Raw genomic sequence first — 15383 nt, 5'->3', positions numbered from 1 at the left:
CTGGCAGCCGGCGCTCACCACGGGAGCACAGGGATCTGCCAAAGATCTGGTGAACCAGCACGGTGGTCTGGTGATCCAACCTGGAGACAGCAGCACCAGAGCTCACACTGCCCCTCCGCAATGGCCACCTCCGTGAGCCACCGCAGGATCCAAACCCATCCCAGTGGCAGCTCCTCTCTCCTTCCAGTCAGGAGCATCTTGCCAACATTTATCCAGCACTTGCAGTGGCCACTAAGCAGGCCTGGAGCTGTCAGGAGAAAGGACTCCCTGGAGCTCACCCAGCTCTAAACTCAGCCCCAACCTGCTGCTGCCTCGGCAGCCGGCACTGCGAGCGGCGCAGAGATGGAGCAGTTGGCAAAGAGCTTTGCAAGGCAGAGCCCTCTGGGGCACAGCACTGAGCTGGACCCACTTCCCCTCTGCGTGACCGAGCGTCAGCCAAGAAAGCAGCAAGCTAAATTTCACAGGAACGGAAAATTAACATGGAAACGCTCATTTGTTCCCAGGTCGTACCTGTGGGATCGCCCCGAGGCTCATGGACACACTCAGGTGAAGCAGTCAAGGAGCCGCTGCCTACAGGGACGGCTGGAATCGAGCAGAAAGGAAAAGCGTTTCCATTTCACGTTGTGAAATGACCTGCAGCGCCTGGACGGGGGTCAGGCAACAACACGGGACCCAGACGCATGCTGAAATTGCCAAAGCTGCAGAGGGGCTGCAGACCCCTTGTCTGGGACCTGGCAGCTTCCAAACTACTGTGTCCAGGCCACACGCAACACCCCTCAAGGACCAGATGGACCAACACGGGGCCTCTCAGGGCCTTCTGACCAGGAGACCTCTCACACACACAAAAGGAAACCCACACTAACGTGGGAGCATGGAGCACCAGGGCAAAAAATGATCATCCATGTTTCTCCTAAATCAGAGCCTGCTGGCTACTGCAAGGCTCAACTATTGCAAGAAAACGTTCACAAATAATAAACCAAATACTAACAAACGCAAAAGGCCAGTAACCAATGAACACTGAACACTTACCCCTGCGATTCCCCTCAGGCTCAGGAACAGGATTACACCAAGAGGCTTGATCAGCATGGACTGCAGGAACCAAACAGGGAGTCAAACACGGGTGGGAGCTTCCATGGCACGTTGTGATCTCCTGCTTCCTCAGTCACCTGCTGTGATGGGAGAGGGTGAGATAATGACACAAGACACATACAGAGGTGTGTGTTCCCACAGCTAGAAACAGAGCACGGGTGACCTTTTTGCTGAGACCTAGCAGGTTTTCAGGCAAATTGAACATTCATGACTTGTCTGTGTAATACCACCAAGGCACAAAAAGCTTTTGGAAAGCCTCTGAGAGGATCTTGGGTACAATCACACACGAATAACCTATTAAAACACGAGTGTTTATTCGCTCAAGCAGACAGACAGTGACAACTCACCTCTGGGACAGCCCAAGGCTCCTAACCAGGACCCAGCTGAGAAGCTCGATCAACTCTGCCAAGGCCATGTCCTGGAGTCAAGCACAGATCAGAGAGGTTTCCAGGCTCACCGAGCAACACTCCTGCATTCCAGGGAAAAGAGGACATAGACAAGAGAGAAAAAACAAAACACAACATATTTAGGACAACAGTGCCCATATCTTGCAGAAAAATAGCCGTATTTGGGGAAAAAACTGGCAAAATGGCAAAATATTCCAAATATTTGGGGGCTAAATATTTGGGATCACAGTGCCCATATCAGGGGAAAAAATGGGCAAATGCACCTGAGTATATCGGGTCAAGAGAGACAGAAAAACCAAAGCACCACTAGATTTGAGCAAATCTGGCCAAAAAGGGGTATAACATCCCCAGATTCAGGGTGAAACTGGACCAAAGAGTCGAAGTATGCCCAGATTTGGGGAAAAAATGGCCAAAAACGGCCCAAACACCCCCAGATTTGGGTATAAACGCAACTGGAAAGCCAAAGAACTCCCAGATATAGGCAGAAACGATCCCAAAGGGCACAAATGTGCCCAGGTTTAGCTCTAAAGTGGCCCAAAGTGCCAAAGCAATCCCAGCTTTGATTTGCAACGGGCCCAAAGGCTCAAAGCGCGCCCTGGGATGGGGCCGTGTGGCACGAGGCTGGGGGGCAGGGAGGGCCCCACAGGGACTCAGTGCTGGTTTCTGCCCTGTGCCAGCACTCCCAGCCCCTGCTTGCCCAGAACCTGCCCCTGAAGCAGCCGCAGCCCCTCTCCCCTCCCTGCGGGTGTCTGCCCCCTGCCCACACCCTGGTGCTGCCTGGCTCGCCCTGCCCGGCCCAGCCCGGCTGCTCTCCCGGCCCCAGCCCCAGCCCTGGCCCCACTGCTGCCCTGCTGAGCTGCTCGGGGCTGGGTGCTGCCCCTGCTCGCCCACCTGCTCCCTGCGCTCGGCTGGAGCAGCCTGGGCGTCCCGGGCTGGCAGGGACACCAGGAGGAGGAACAGGGTGAGGACCATGGCCCCCACGCTCGCCCCATGATGCTGCTGCTGCCAAGACACAGCACAGCACGTCACCGAGGGGCTCTGACCTCACAGTCACATTGGAATCACCACATCTGCACACTGCTGCATGGCCTTGTACTACACCAGCATGGAAGGAACAGAAGTGGAGAAGGGGGCACCTATTTTGGGAGGCAGCTCTGCCTGTGGGAGTGCACAGGCTCTCACTTCTTGCTTCCCAGAAATCAATCAATCAATCAATCAATCAATACCAAAAGCTACATATTAATAGCAAATTAAAAAAAAAAAAAGCCAACTTCAAGGGTCTTTACTTGTAGCTATATTTGTCAGGCAGCTCTCTAGGAAGAAACCAGCTTTTCCTGCTAGTTTGACCACAGCTTCAATGCCTTTAAAGCCACCACTTCTGACCTCTGCTGCTCCAACACAGCCTCACAGCCCAGCAAAATCATAGTGCAGGCAGAAAGCTTCACCATACAGAGATGGAGACAGTCAGGAATACGTTCCTCTCAAAAGCAGACACTGCAAACCACGAGAAACCCTGCACAGAGTTGGAGAAGGGTGGAGGAAACGGTGAGGAAGAAGCAGAGAGGGGCAGAGAGAGAAGAGATGAAGAGGAAGAAGGACAGAGTAGGAAAGAGGAGGGAGCAGGGAGGGACTGGAGCACAAAACAGGATGAAACGACCCCAAGGCCCCAGCACTCACCACAGTTCCTGCTCTCTGCACTGCCAGGCAAGCTGTGCAGTTCAGGCCCTTCTGTCTGCCTGTCTTTCCCTCCCCTCCTATTCTGTAGCTCCAGCCGTTTGTCCATCCTGCACCTAAGAGAACACATGGGTGTCTGACAGCTCTCACAGCACGAGGCTCCCCAGACGCACACCACACACACACACACTATACGGCCGGACAGTGATTTTCCCCACTTACACAGACCCTGCGGTGCACGTTTGTGATCTGCTCTGCTGAGGCTGCTCACAGGGACTCTTCCTCACCCAGAGGGGCAGCTGTCTCTGGTGCAGCTGCAGCAGCAGCTGTGGGGATCCCCTGCACTTCACCCTCCAGCTGCTTCCCCTTCTCCTGCTCTCTCCAGCTCCAGCCCCAGCAGCTCCTCTCCAGCAAGTGCCCCTGCCCCCTCCCCCGCCCAGGAGAACAAGGCCAGAGCAGCCCACACACACCTGGGCCAGAGGCAGCAAGACATCTCCAGGGCCCCAGAGGGAGGAAAAAGGGCCCCAGGGCTGGGCCAGGCGCTGCTCGGCCTCGGGCAGCTCCACGGGCGCCATGGCAAAACTCACGCTGGCCGCCTGCAGAGCAACCGCCTGCTCAGCCTGGGCTGCGCCACCATTGGTCGGGAGGGCTGTCAGTCTCCTCCCCTGAGCTGATCCTGCAGCTCATTGGCTGCCTGGGCAGTGATTCTGTCCTGGTTTGAGGCTCACCCAGCCCTGAGGTGATACTCTCTCTGATTGGCTGCCTGAGGGGTTACTCCCTCCATAGTGTCCGCCTTCCCTGAGCCGCTGTTTTCTCTTATTGGCTGTCTGGGATTTCCCACTGGCTCCCCCCACCAAATGATTGGTCAGACCATTTGTCAATCATCCCTGTGCTGCACTCCCGCCAGGTGTGATTGGTGCAGCCAGCACAGCCCGCCCCTGAGGGCTGCCCAGTTTGTTCAACTGTCGCCAACTGTCCTGCAGGTCTCAAAGCTCGATTGGTTGCTTACGTTTCAATCACATGACTTGCCCCGCCTCCTCAAATGTGATTGGCTGCATTTCATCCCCTGGCTGTCCACAGACTTCCGGGCGGTTGTTGCCAGGCAGCGGCTCCACCTGAAAATGAAGCTGTGGGCCCTGACCAAAGGCCGTGGGTGATGAAAGACACGTTGGGACCCTAAACATGAGGTGGACATCTCGCGAGAGGGGCAACGAGAAACCGGTGAGCAACTGTGTATAACATTCCGTTCACATGAATACTTCATATAAAAGCGGGAGATCACGAGGATCTTGTCCCTTTTCCTTCCCTTTTGCCTTTTTCCTTCCCTTCTGCTCATGGCGGACATTAGGAGAGGACCTTGCTGGTCGTCCCTGCGAACGGAGGCCAGTGAGAGACTGAATCCAGCTCCGGTTGGCTGCAGAGTCTGATCCAGGACTTTGGGTGCTGGCTCTGCAGTTGCTCAGACTTACAAGATGGGTTTTGTATATTTGTATTATTTTCTCTGTTCTCATCAGTAGCATCAGTAAAACATCTTGAACTTTTCCAACTCTCTCCCCTCTGTGCTTCTTCCCCTCCCGATCGCCTGTGCTGAGTGGGAAGGGGGGAGAGGGAGGGGCAAAAGGGGGAAGTGGGGGGGAGAGGAGGTTGACAACACATCTGGCAGGGTTTGATTGTCACCCCGCAATCTTAACCCTCGACAGGGACAAAGGGGGAGGCAGGATGTCACAATGGGCCCTGGGGACACCGGGGGGTCCTGGGATGTCACAATGGGCCCTGGGGACAACGGGGGGTCCTGGGATGTCACAATGAGCCCCAGTGACAAAGGGGTTCACCATGGTGCCACAATGGGCCCTGGGGACAAAGGGGGTCCCCATGGTACAACAATGGGCCCTGGGGACAAACGAGGTCCCAAGGATGTCACGATAGGCCCTGGGGAAAAAGAGGGGGTCCCCTGAATGTCACAATGGGCTCTGGGGACAAGGGGGGTCCCCCGGATGTCACAATGGCCTCTGGGGACAAAGGGGTCCCCAGGATGTCACAATGGGCCCTGGGGACAAGGGGGGTCATGGGATGTCACAATGGGTCCTGGGGACAAAGGGGTCCCCACGATGTCACAATGGGCCCTGGGGACAAAGTGGAGTCCTGGTATGCCACAATGGGCCCCAGTGACAAAGGGGGTCCCCACGGTGTCACAATGGGCCTTTGAGACAACAGGGTCCCCAGGATGTCACAATGGGGTCTGGAGACAAGGGGGGTCCTGGGATGTCACAATGGGCCCTGGGGACAAAGGGGGCTGCCCAGGATGTCACAATGGACTCTGGGGACAATGGGGGTCCCCAGGATGTCACAAAGGGCCCTGGGGATAAGGGTGGGTCCTGGTATGTCACAATGGCCCCTGGGGACAAAGGGGGTCCCCAGGATGTCACAATGCGCCCTGGGGAAAATGGGGGGTCCTGGGATGTCACAATGGGCCCTGGGGACAAAGGGGGCTCCCCAGGATGTCATAATGGGTCCTGGGGACAAAGGGGGGTCCTGGGACGTCACAATGGGCCCTGGGGACAAAGGGGGTCCCCATGGTGCCACAATGGGCCCTGGGGATAAAGGGGGACCCCAGGATGTGTATAATGGGGCCTGGGGACAAAGGGGGTTCCCCAGGATGTCACAATGGGCTCTGAGGACAAGAGGGGTCCCAAGGATGTCACAATTGGCACTGGAGAAAAAGGGGAGGGTCCCCACGGTGCCACGATGGGCCCTGGGGACAAGGGGGTCCCCAGGATGTCACAATGGGCCCTGGCGACAAAGGGGGGTCCTGGGATGTCACAATGGGCCCTGGGGACAAAGGGAGTCCCCAGGATGTCACAATGGGCCCTGGGGACAAAGGGGGTTCCCCTGAACGTCACAATGGGCCCTGGAGACAAAGGGGGGTCCCCAGGATGTCACAATGGGCACTGGAGAAAAAGGGGGGGTCCCCACGGTGCCACGATGGGCCCTGGGGACAAGGGGGTCCCCAGCATGTAACAATGTGCCCTTGGGACAATGGGGGCTCCTGCGATGTCACAATGGGTCCTGGGGACAAAGGGAGGCCCCAGGATGTCACAATGGGCTCTGGGGACACAAGGGGTCCCCAGGATGTCACAATGGGCCCAGGGGACAACGAAGCATCCTGGGACGTCACAATGGGCCCGGGGAAAAAGGGGGGTCCCCAGGTTGTTCACAATGGGCCCTGGGGACAATGGGGGTCCTGGGATGTCACAATGAACCCTAGGGACAAAGGGGGGTCCCCAAGATGTCACAATCGGCTCTGATGACAAAGGGGGTCCCCAGGATGTCACAATGGGCCCTGGGGATAAAGGGGACTCCCCAGGATGTCACAATAGGCCCTGGGGACAAAGGGGGTCCCCAGGATGTCACAATGGGCCCTGGGTACAAGGGGGGTCCCACCCTGTCACAATGAGCACTGGGGACAAAGGGGGTCCCCAGGATGTCACAATGGGCACTGGAGACAAAGCGGGGGTCTCCACGGTGCCACGATGGGCCCTGGGGACAAGAGGGTCCCCACAGTTTCACAATGGGCCCTGGGGACAAGGGGGATCCCCGCCCTGTCACAATGGGCCCTGGGGCCAAAGGGATCCCCAGGATGTCACAATGGGCCCTGGGGACAAAGGGGTCCCCAGGATGTCACAGTGGGCCCTGGGGACAATGGGGGGTCCCATGAAGGTCACAATGTGCCCATGGGACAAAGAGGGTGCCCACGGTGTCACAATGGGCCCTGGCAACAAAGGGGGATCCCCAGGATGTCACAATGGGCCCTGGGGACAAAGTAAAATCCTGGAATGTCACAATGGTCACCAGTGACAAAGGCGGTCCCCATGGTGCCACAATGAGCCCTGGGGACAAAGTGGGTCCCCAGGATTTCACAATGAGCACTGGGGACAAAGGGGGGTCCCCATGATGTCACAATGGGCCTTGGAGACAAGGGGTGTCCCACCCTGTCACAATAGTCCCTGGGGACAAAGGGGTCCCCAGGATTCACAATGGGCCCTGGGGACAAAGGGAGTCCCCAGGATGTCACAATGGGCCCTGGGGACAAAGGGGGTTCCCCTGAACGTCACAATGGGCCCAGGAGACAAAGGGGGGTCCCCAGGATGTCACAATAGGCCCTGGGGACAAAGAGGAGTCCCTTGAATGTCATAATGGGCCCTGAGGACAAGGAGGGTCTCCACGGTGTCACAATGGGCCCTGGGGACAAAGGGAGTCCCCAGGATATCACAATGGGCCCTGGGGACAAAGGGGGTCCCCATGGTGTCAGAATGAGCCCTGGGGACAAAGGGGGGTCCCCAGGATGTCACAATGGGCCCTGGGGACAATGGGGGGTCCTGGGATGTCACAATAGGCCCTGGGGACAAAGGGGGACCCCATGATTTCACAATGGGCGCAGGGGACAATGGGGCATCCTGGGACGTCACAATGGGCCCTGGGGACAAAGGGGGTCCCCATGGTGTCACAATGGCCCTGGGGATAAAGGGGGACCCCAGGATGTGTATAATGGGGCCTGGGGACAATGGGGGGTCCTGGGATGTCACAATGGGCTCTGGGGACAATAGGGGGTCCTGGGACGTCACAATGGGCCCTGGAGAAAAGGGGGGGTCCTGGGATGTCACAATAGGCCCTGGGGACAAATGGGGTCCCCAGGATGTCACAATGGTCTCTGGTGACATAGGGGTCCCCAAGATGTCACAACGGGTCCTGGGGACAAGGGGGGTCCCAAGGATGTCACAATGGGCACTGGAGACAAAGGGGGGGTCCCCACGGTGCCACAATGGGCCCTGGGGACAAGGGGGTCCCCAGGATGTAACAATGTGCCCTTGGGACAATGGGGGCTCCTGCGATGTCACAATGGGCTCTGGGGACAAAAGGGGTCCCCAGGATGTCACAATGGGCCCTGGGGATAAAGGGGACTCCCCAGGATGTCACAATAGGCCCTGGGGACAAAGGGGGTCCCCAGGATGTCACAATGGGCCCTGGGGACAAAGGGGGTTCCCAGGATGTCACAATGGGCCCTGGGTACAAGGGGGGTCCCACCCTGTCACAATGAGCACTGGGGACAAAGGGGGTCCCCAGGATGTCACAATGGGCACTGGAGACAAAGCGGGGGTCTCCACGGTGCCACGATGGGCCCTGGGGACAAGAGGGTCCCCACAGTTTCACAATGGGCCCTGGGGACAAGGGGGATCCCCGCCCTGTCACAATGGGCCCTGGGGCCAAAGGGATCCCCAGGATGTCACAATGGGCCTTGGTGACAAAGGGGTCCCCAGGATGTCACAGTGGGCCCTGGGGACAATGGGGCGTCCCTTGAAGGTCACAATGGGCCCATGGGACAAAGAGGGTGCCCACGGTGTCACAATGGGCCCTGGCGACAAAGGGGGATCCCCAGGATGTCACAATGGGCCCTGGGGACAAAGTAAAATCCTGGAATGTCACAATGGTCCCCAGTGACAAAGGCGGTCCCCATGGTGCCACAATGGGCCCTGGGGACAAAGTGGGTCCCCAGGATTTCACAATGAGCACTGGGGACAAAGGGGGGTCCCAGGATGTCACAATGGGCCCTGGGGACAAGGGGGGGTTCCCATGGAGTCACAATGGGTCCTGGGGACAACGAGGCGTCCTGGGACGTCAAAATGGGCCCTGGGGACAAAGGGGGTCTTCCACAGTCTCACAATGGGCCCTAGAGACAAGGGGGGATCCCCAGGATGACACAATAGGCCCTGGGGACAAAGAGGAGTCCCCCTGAATGTCACAATGGGCCCTGGGGACAAGGGGGGTCCCCATGGTGTCACAATAAGCCCTGGGGACAAAGTGGGGTCCTGGGATGTCACAATTGGCCCCAGTGACAAAGGGTGTCCCCATGGTGCCACAATGGGCCCTGGGGATAAAGAGGGTCCCCAGGATGTCACAATGGGCTTTGGGGAGAAGGCGGGGTCCCCAGGATGTCACAATGGGGTCTTGGGACAAAGGGGGTCCCCAGGATGTCACAATGGGCTCATGGGATAAAGGGGGTACCCACGGTGTCACTATAGGCCCTGGGGACAACGGGGGGTCCCCACGGTGTCACGATGGGTCGTGTGGACAAGGGGGTCCCCAGGATGTTCACAACGGGCCCTGAGGACAAAGGGGGTCCCCACGGTGTCACAATGGTCCCTGGGGACAACTTGGGGTCCTGGGATGTCACAATGGGCCCTGGGGACAAAGGCGGTCCCCAGGATGTCACAATAAGCCCTGGGGACAAGGGGGGTCCCCAGGATGTCACAATGGGCACTGGGGACAAAGGGGGTACCCACGGTGTCACTATAGGCCCTGGGGACAACGGGGGGTCCCCACGGTGCCACAATGGGCCCTAGGGACAAGGGGGTCCACAGGATGTTCACAATGGGCCCTGGAGACAATGGGGGGTCCCCAGGATGTCACAATGGGCCCTGGGGACAAAGAGGGTCCCTACAGTGTCACAATTCGACCTGGGGACAAGGTGGAGTCTTGGGATGTCACAATGGGCACTGGGGATGAGGGGGTCCCCAGGATGTCACAATGGGCCCTGGGGACAAGGGGGGTCCTCAGGATGTCACAATCGGCCCTTGGCACAAAGGGGGGTGCCGATGGTGTCAAAATGGGCTGTGGGGACAAAGGGCGTCCCCAGGATGTCACAGTGGGCCCTGGGGACAAAGTGGTCCCCATGGTATCAGAATGGGCCCTGGGGACAAAGAAGGGTGCCCTGAATGTCACAATGGGCCCTGAGGACAAAGGGGGGTCCCCAGGATGTCGCAATGGGCCTTGGGGACAATGGGGGGTCCTGGGATGACACAATGGGCCCGAGTGACAAATGGGGTCTCCATGGTGTCACAATGGGCCCTGAAGACAAAGGGGGTCCCCTGAATGTCACAATGGGCCCTGAGGACAATGGGGGTTCCTGGAACGTCACAATGGGCCCTGGGGAGAAAGGGAGGTCCCCAGGATGTCACAATGGGCCCTGGAGACAATTGGGGGTTTTGGGATGTCACGATGGGCTCTGACGACAAGGGGAGGTGCCCATGGTGTCACAATGGGTCCTCAGTGACAAGGGGGGTCCCCATGGTGTCACAATGGGCTCTGCGGACAATGGGGGGTCCTGGGATGTCACAATGGGCACCAGTGACAAAGGGGGTCCTCATGGTGCCACAATGGGCCCTGGGGAGTAAGTGGGGTCCTGGGATGTCACAATGGGTCCTGGGGACAAAGGGTGATCCTTTGATGTCACAAGGGGCCCTGGAGGCAAGGTGGTCCCCAGGATGTTACAATGGGCCCTGGGCACAAAGGGGGGTCCCCATAGTGTCACAATGGGTCCCCAGTGACAAGGGGGTCCCCACGGTGCCACGATGGGCCCTGGGGACAAGAGGGGGTCCCCATGGTGTCACAATGGACCCTGAGGTCAAAGGGGGTTCCCAGGACATCACAAAGGGCTCTGGGGACAATGGGGATCCTGGGACATCACAATGAGCCCTGGGGACAAGGGGGGGTCCTGGGACGTCACAATGGGTCCTGGGGACAAAGCGGTTCCCCAGGATGTCACAATGGGCCCCGGGGACAAAGCAGGGTCCTGGGACGTCACAATGGGCCCTGGAGACAAAGGGATTCCCCAGGATGTCACAATGGGCCCTGGGGACAAAGGGGGTCCCCACAGTGTCACAATGGTCCCTGGGGACAAAGGAGATCCCCACAGTGTCACAATGGGCCCAGGGTACAAAAGGGGGACCCCAGGATGTCACAATGGGCCCAGGGGACAATGGGGGGTCCTGGGACGTTATAATGGGCCCTCGGGAAAAAGGGGGTCCACATGGTGCCACAATGGGCCCTGGGGACAACGGGGGTCCCAGGATGCCACAATGGACACTGGGGACAAGGGGGTCCCCAGGATGTCACAATGGGCCCTGGGGACAACGGTGGCTCCTGGGATGTCACAATGGGCCCTGGGGACACAGGTGGTCCCCAGGATGTCACAATGGGCCCTGGGGACAAAGTGGGGTCCTAAGATGTCACAATGGGCACTGGGGACAAAGGGGGTCCCCATGGTGCCACAATGGGCCTTGGGGACAATGGGGTCTCCCCAGGATGTCACAATGGGCCTTGGGGACAAAGGGGTGTCCCCTGAATGTGCATAATGGGCCCTGGGGACAAAGGGTGGTCGCCGGGATGTCTCAGTGGGCCCTGGGGACAATGGGGTGTCCTGGGATGTCACAATGGGCCCCAGTGACAAATGGGGTCTCCACGGTGTCACAATGGGCCCTGGGGATAAAGGGGGGTCTCCAGGATGTCACAATGGGCCCAAGTGATGAGTCCCCACAGTGCCACTATGGGCCCTGGAGACAAGGGGGGTCCCCAGGATGTCACGATGGGGCCTGGGGACAACGAGGGGTCCTGGGACGTCACAATGAGCCCTGGGGAAAAAGGGTGGTCCCCATGATTTCACAATGGGCACTGGAGACAGTGGGGGCTCCTGGGATGTCACAATGGGCCCCGGGGACAAAGTAAGGTCCTCGGCTGTCACAATGAGCCCTGAGGACAAGGGGGGTCCCCAGAATTTCACAATGAGCACTGGGGACAAAGTGGGGTCCTGGGATGTCAAAATGGGCCCTGGGGACAAAGGGGGTCCCTTAATTGTCACAATGGGCCCTGGGGACAAGGGGGGTCCCCACGGTGTCACAATGGGCCCTGGGCACAAAGTGGGGTCCTGGAATGTCACAATGGGCCCAGAGGACAAAGGGGGTCCCCATGGTGCCACAGTGGGCCCTGGGGACAAAGGGGGTCCTGAGACGTCACAATGGGCCCTGGGGAAAAGGCGGGGTCCCCACGGTGTCACAATGGGCCCTGGGGACAATGGGGGGTCCTGGGATGTCACAATGGGCCCCAGTGACAAAGGGGGTCCCCATGGTGCGACAACGAGCTCTGGGGATAAAGGGGGTCTCCAGGATGTCACAATGGGCCCTGGGGACAAAGGAAGTCCCCAGAATGCCACAATGGGTCCTGGAAAGAAGTGGAGTCCCCACGGTGTCACAATGGGCCTTGGGGACAAAGGGGGGTCCCCAGGATGTCACAATGGGCCCCGGGGACAAAGGGGTCCCCAGGATGTCACAATGGGTACTGGGGACAAGGGGGGTCCCCAGGATGTCACAATGGGCACTGGGGACAACGAGGGGTCCTGGGACGTCACAATGAGCCCTGGGGAGAAAGGGGGGTCCCCACCCTGTCAGAAGGGACCCTGGGGACAAGGTGGGGTCCTGGGATGTCACAATGGGCCCTGGGGACAAAGAGGGTGTCCATGGTGCCACAATGGGCCCTGGGGACTAGGGGGGGGGGGGGTCCCCTCGGTGCCACGATGGGCCCTGGGGACAAAGGGGGTCCCCAGAATGTCACAATGGGCCCTGGGGACATTTGGGGTCCCCAGAATGTCACAATGGGCCCTGGGGACAATGGGGGATCCTGAGACGTCACAATGGGCCCTGGGGACAAAGTGGGTCCCCATGGTGTCACAACACCCTGGGGACAATGCAGGGTCCCCAGGATGTCACAATGGCCCCTGGGGACATCAGGGGTCCCCACGGTTTCACGATCTTAACCCTTGACACCCCCCAACTACTGGGTCCTTAGGGTTACTCCCGGGTCCCTCCTGAACTGAATCCCCGCCCGAACTCCTGGGTCTGATAGAGGGCACGAACATTTTAAGGGTTAACAAAACATAATTGGGTGCCCACTAACGAGCCAACACTTTAGGTCTGAGCCACACGAGTGCTCAGTTCAGAGCTTTAGGTGAACTCATGGTAAGGAAACCAGAACCCAGCAGTGCCAGGATCAGGAGTTTTACGGCACCAGCTGTGAACTCGAGGGGACGAGAGAACCGAGATTTACAGCAAAAAGGGGGCGCCAGGCTGGGTTCAACCGACCTGGAGCTTGGGTCCCAGTCCATTCAACACAAGGAGCCAAACCTGAGGAAGCTGAAGGAGCCTTCATCCAAAGACCCCTCCTCCAGAGCACCAGGTGGCGCCGCGCAGGCGAACAGGGGGCGTCCAGGCGGAGACTACGGCAGTGATGAGCGGGAAAGGTTCTGGATGTGTGCGGGCGCTCCGGGGTCGTTGGGACACGAGCACCTCGCTGTATTTAAACGCAGCTCCTGCCGCTCGGAGCGGCGCACGAGGGGTGGAACCATCGCTCCCCTTGCGCCCGACGGCGAAACGAACGCAGCTGCTCTGGAGCCCTGCGGGGTGTGGAGGTTCATGGCTCCGGAGGCTGTAAAGTTGTTTCTGCGCCTCCGTTCCCCTCATGCCCCCCCATTCCCTTCACACCAACCCTCAATCCACCCCCCACCCGACCCCCAGTTCCCCCCAAACCCCGACCCCCAGCTCCCCCCCACCGACCACCAAATGCCCCCCCGACCCCCAATTCCTCCCCAGACTGACCCCCAATGCCCCCTCACACCGACCCCCAAGGCCGCCCCCGCACACCAACCCCCCAGTTCCCCCCTCAAACACCGACCCCCAATCCCCCCCCGGACCCTAATTCCCCCTCGCACTGACCCCCAACGCCCCCCACACCAACCCCTAATGCCCCTCACATCGACCCCCCAATCCTCCCCAGACTGACCCCTCAAATCCTCCCCAGACCAACCCCCAACTTCCCCCCCACACCGACCCCCAATTCCCCCTCACACCGACCCCCAATGTCCCCCCCCCCACACCAGACCCCAATTCCCCCCCACACCGACCCCCAATTCCCCCCCACACTGATCCCCAATGCCCCCCCACACACCGACCCCCAATTCCTCCCCAGACTGACCCCCAATGCCCCCTCACACCGACCCCCAAGGCCCCCCCTGCACTGACCCCCCCACACCGACCCCCCAATTCCCCCCTCAAACACCGACCCCCAGTGCCCCCCCACTGGACCCTAATTCCCCCTCGCACTGACCCCCAACGCCCCCCACACACTGACCCCCAGTTCCTGCCCCCCACACCAACCCCTAATGCCCCTCACATCGACCCCCAAATCCTCCCCACACTGACCCCTCAAATCCTCCCCAGACCAACCCCCAACTTCCCCCACACCGACCCCCAATTCCGCCTCACACCGACCCCCCAAGCCCCCCCCACCGATCCTCAATTCCTCCCCACACCGACCCCCAATGTCCCGCTCACACCGACCCTCAGTTCCTCCCCCACACCGCCCCCCAATTCCCCCCTCACACCGACCCCAAATCCCCACCACCACACTGCCCCCCAAATCCCCCCCTCACACCGACCCCCAATGCCCCTCACGCCGACCCCAATTCCTCCCCCCACACCGACCCCCAATGCCCCTCACGCCGACCCCCAGTTCCCCTCACAACCTCCACCAAAACGGCGGCGCCTCCCTCTCCTCCCTCCCGCCTTTTCCCGCCACACACTCCCGGCACGTGACGCCGGCGAGGGGGCGTGGCCGGCGGCGAGGGGGCGTGGCCGCGGCGCCGGCGGGCGGGAAGCGCCGGGGCGGGAAACACCGGGTGAGGAGATCGCGTCCCGTCGGGTCCCTCGTGTCCCTTCATGTCCCATCGTGTCCCCTCGTCGTCCCCTCGTGTCCCCTCGTCGTCCCCTCGTGTCCCTCGGGGCCCCTCGTGTCCCCTCATCTCCTCAGCACCCCCGCTGGAGCCCGCCCGTCCCTCCCCTCCAGGAGAGACCCCGGGGCTGGGGCGGATCCGCCATCAATCCCCCCACAGACTTTTTCTCTCTTTCATCCCCCTTTTCCCTCTTTTCCCTCTTTCCCCCTTTATCCCTCTTTCCCCCCTTTTTCCCTTCCCCCCCTTTTTCCCTCTTTTCCCTCTTTCCGCCGTTTTTCCCTCTTTTCCCTCTTTCCCCCCTTTTCCCTCTTCCCCCTTTTCCCCCCCTTTTTCCCTCTTTTCCCTCTTTCCCCCTTTATCCCTGTTTCCCCCCTTTTTCTCCCTTTCCCCCCTTTTTCCCTCTTCCCCTCTTTTCCCCCTTTTTCTCCCTTTTTCCTTCTTCCCCCTCTTTTCTCCCTTTTCCCTCTTTCCCCCTTTATCCCTCTTTTCCCTCTTTCCGCTCTTTTCCCTCTTCCCCCCTTTTTCCCTCTTTTCCCTCTTTCCCCTTTATCCCTCTTTGCCCCCTTTTTCCCTCTTTTTCCTCTTCCCCCCCTCTTCCC

The 15383-nt window shown here is 59.7% G+C and overlaps 1 long non-coding RNA gene across 1 annotated transcript; it reads right to left on the bottom strand.

The window, feature by feature from the left end:
* Positions 1-514: 514 nt before the first annotated feature.
* Positions 515-1554, bottom strand: LOC139825630 (uncharacterized). The gene is made up of 3 exons (XR_011735824.1): positions 1437-1554; positions 1030-1169; positions 515-582 (listed from the first exon to the last, which is right to left on the bottom strand). It is a non-coding gene; the product is annotated as an uncharacterized lncRNA (long non-coding RNA).
* Positions 1555-15383: the final 13829 nt, after the last annotated feature.

Source organism: Patagioenas fasciata, chromosome 25 (assembly GCF_037038585.1).
Source record: "Patagioenas fasciata isolate bPatFas1 chromosome 25, bPatFas1.hap1, whole genome shotgun sequence".
Classification (NCBI taxonomy): Eukaryota; Metazoa; Chordata; class Aves; order Columbiformes; family Columbidae; genus Patagioenas; species Patagioenas fasciata.
Note: the sequence above shows the minus strand (reverse complement) of the source record. Positions and strands in the feature narration are given on the sequence as shown.